The sequence below is a fragment of the Pocillopora damicornis genome, chromosome 3 (genome assembly GCF_964200805.1).
Source record: "Pocillopora damicornis chromosome 3, jaPocDami1.2, whole genome shotgun sequence".
Taxonomy (NCBI): Eukaryota; Metazoa; Cnidaria; class Anthozoa; order Scleractinia; family Pocilloporidae; genus Pocillopora; species Pocillopora damicornis.
This window is the reverse complement of record NC_142672.1, coordinates 19,775,343-19,778,320: the sequence shown is the minus strand read 5'-3', so window position 1 is coordinate 19,778,320 and position 2,978 is coordinate 19,775,343. Positions and strand designations below refer to the sequence as shown.

The following is a 2,978-nucleotide window of genomic DNA, read 5'->3' as shown; positions in this document are numbered from 1 at the left end:
CACCTCAGATGAATTGTTACCTAAACTCAGCGAAGCAAAAGTGTTTAGCACCTTGGATGCTAAAGATGGTTTCTTCAGGTTGGATTGGATGCAAGTAGTAGCCTCAAGAGGACATTCTGGACTCTCTTTGGGCGTTACAAGTATTTGAGACTACCCTTCAGTATCAACCTAGTTCCTGAAGAATTTGAGTCTAATACCCCGTTCACACCAAAGGTTAAACATGGTTAAATGTTGTTTAAATGAACTAGTTTTATTAAACTACCTGTTCACACCGCGGGCGCGTGTAGCCAAACATGTTCAAAACCGTGTTTAATAAAACTACCTAAATGAGGTTGTTTAACTTTTCTGTTACCAAAAAAACCTGCGGAAGAGTTTGGGAAAACCAGGAAACGTTATTGCTACTCCAGAAGTGGGGGGGACGAAAATATAGAAATGAAGTTAATGTCTTGTACAAGAAAGAGGCCTATATGACAAGAAATAAGCGATTTTTTTACAAAGACCGTGATGAAGATGCCTGCAAAACAAGAATACACACTTTAGTAAGAGCGTATCGGTCCTACAAAGAAGAATGCGAGAAGACCAGAAACGGAACTCCGAAGAGGAAGCCGGCGTTTTTCGACGAAGTTGATGAATTTTTCTCCAAAAAACCATATAGCAAACAGAAGGTTGTGGTAAATTCTTCAAAAATTATCATTGAGGCGGACAATGAAGAAGAAGACCATGAAAATATTGAGAACTATGAACCAAACGAAGAGTGGCCTTTCTTCAGCGGCGGCACCAGCGGCGGCACCAGCGGCGGCAGCAACAACAAAACAGCTAGCAAATTTCCTCAACCAAACAAGGCTAAATGTTTGACAGGTGAGCTTTGAAAACTTTCGCTGATTGGAGGGTCAGACAATGGGCCAAGGAAATGTTTCAATATCGGCGCCTGCGTTGTCTTTAATCTCTAACAAAATTTCTTGATAATTTTACTTCCAAGATGAATAGATTTGTACAATAATGTTGAAATAAGTATTGGCTCAAACAGCCTTCCACATGATTAATTCTCGACTTCTGCATTTAAAGATTTCTTGTGTTCCTTCGCAAAAAGAAAAACAGATGCTAGCAAGCCATTTTTCAAACCCGCCACGAAGAAGCGTAAGCTGTCAACGACGGATGCCTTTACAAAAATCGACAAGGCGTTGGAGGCATGTTTCCTATCAACAAGCTGCTGATAGGGATTTTCTGGCCGCAGAGGAGGCTCGTGAAAGACGAGAAGAAGAAAGGAAGGAGAAAAGGAGGAAGGAAGACCAAGAGTTTCTGCTGAAATTTGGCGCAGGTTCTTCGAAAATGAAAAGTACGCGTTTTCAACAATTTCATTTGCGCTCGTACCTGCGACAGTTTCAGCTGGTTTAGTTTTCGGCTTTATTTATGCTGTAAGTTGAAAAATGTTTGACGAAATCTAATGGCCGATTCTTAGTCGTTGGAGAAGGTGCAAGAAAACGCTTGAGTCATTGATGATGACATTCTCCGGTTAACTTTTCTTTACTTGAACTAATTGTCTTCTATGGTTGTCTTCAATTGATTATGCTTTTTTTCTTTGAGAAAATAGAAATCGGTTTATTTTCTTTTAAGTGTTATTTTTAATTTTCCAGCAGGGCCTAGTTGTTCAGAGGCCGATTAGCACTAACCCAGGGTAAAATTTTGATTCAGCTTTCTTTATTTCTTATTCAGGAGTCTTTTTTGGGATAATTTTCCCTATTTTTCTTAGACCATCTAATCATCAAATTGTAGAAAAAAAAAGGAAATGGATTTCTTTTTAAGTTTTCAGATTTGAAATCAAATTTCACACTAACCCTGGGTTAACTTAAGCCAGCTTTGAACGACCTGGCCCAGAGTATTTAAAAAATGCTCCGGAAAATCAATGAAATAAATGAATATTTTTGTGCACAGTGACTAGGATTTTTTTGGAAAATTGATTTAATATTTGAAAATAAAGTTGTGATCCACCTTTAAAATGATGAAATTTTTTTCTGAGGTTCCATCAGTTGTTCATAGAAAGAGGGTGGTATGAATAATGTATTTTAAGTCTCATTGAGACATTTACAACAGAGAGCTCTGTGTGTTTGCTTAATTACTCTTTCTTGTAAGGGACTACCAAAAACGTCTGGTGTATAATGATGCAGTCACTTGCAACGGAGCAAGAGCAAAAAGTCAATGAATTAAAGTAGTTTGCTGACATAAATCCCAGCTGAGGCCATGTCACTGAGTGAGTAGATCTTCTTTGTATTCAAACTGAACACTTGATAGAAAAGCTGAGATTGTCCCCCTCCTTCCTTAGGCCTAAAGCTACTACTCATAGAGGAAGATGCAAGTCTTGCACTCAAATTAGTATTTTATGTGAACGTGAGTATGCATGGCTAAATTAGCATATGTCACACCATGGGTTTCAAACTACTCCCTAATTTTTTAGCATAATTTCAGTGCTAATGTTTATTTCATATGTGAAATGGCAAACTTGCAATTACTGCATCTTTAATTGTTCTCAGACGGTGTCCAGGTTTTGAAATGTTCCAAAAAATGTGGGGGGTTTCAGAGAATACCACAGACAATCAAAGTTTGCCATGTTTGTTTTGTTTGATAGCCTGTTTAATTTATTGGCAACAATCCACATCAAAACGAGGCTGCACGATACCTAACCGAGTCTGCAGTGTGAACGGTTCTTGAACAACACATGTTTTATAAAACCATGTTTAAAAAAACTATGTTTAATGAAACTTGTTTAAATTGGTGTGAACAGGGCATAAGTTACACGAGAAACTCGATAGGTTACCGGAGGTAGAGGTGATCAGAGATGACCTACTTGTAGTGGGCTATGGAGAGAATGACGAGGAAGCTAACCAAAATCATGATGAAAACTTACTTCGTCAGCTAGACCTAACCCTAAAGCAAATCTACGTCTAAACAGCAGTAAGATAAACCTCAGGAAGTCTGAAGTT

The 2,978-nt window shown here is 38.2% G+C and overlaps 1 pseudogene; it reads left to right on the top strand.

Annotated features, from left to right (window-relative positions):
* The first annotated feature begins 326 nt into the window (after positions 1-326).
* LOC149048721 (uncharacterized) lies at positions 327-1,447 on the top strand (annotated as a pseudogene).
* Positions 1,448-2,978: the final 1,531 nt, after the last annotated feature.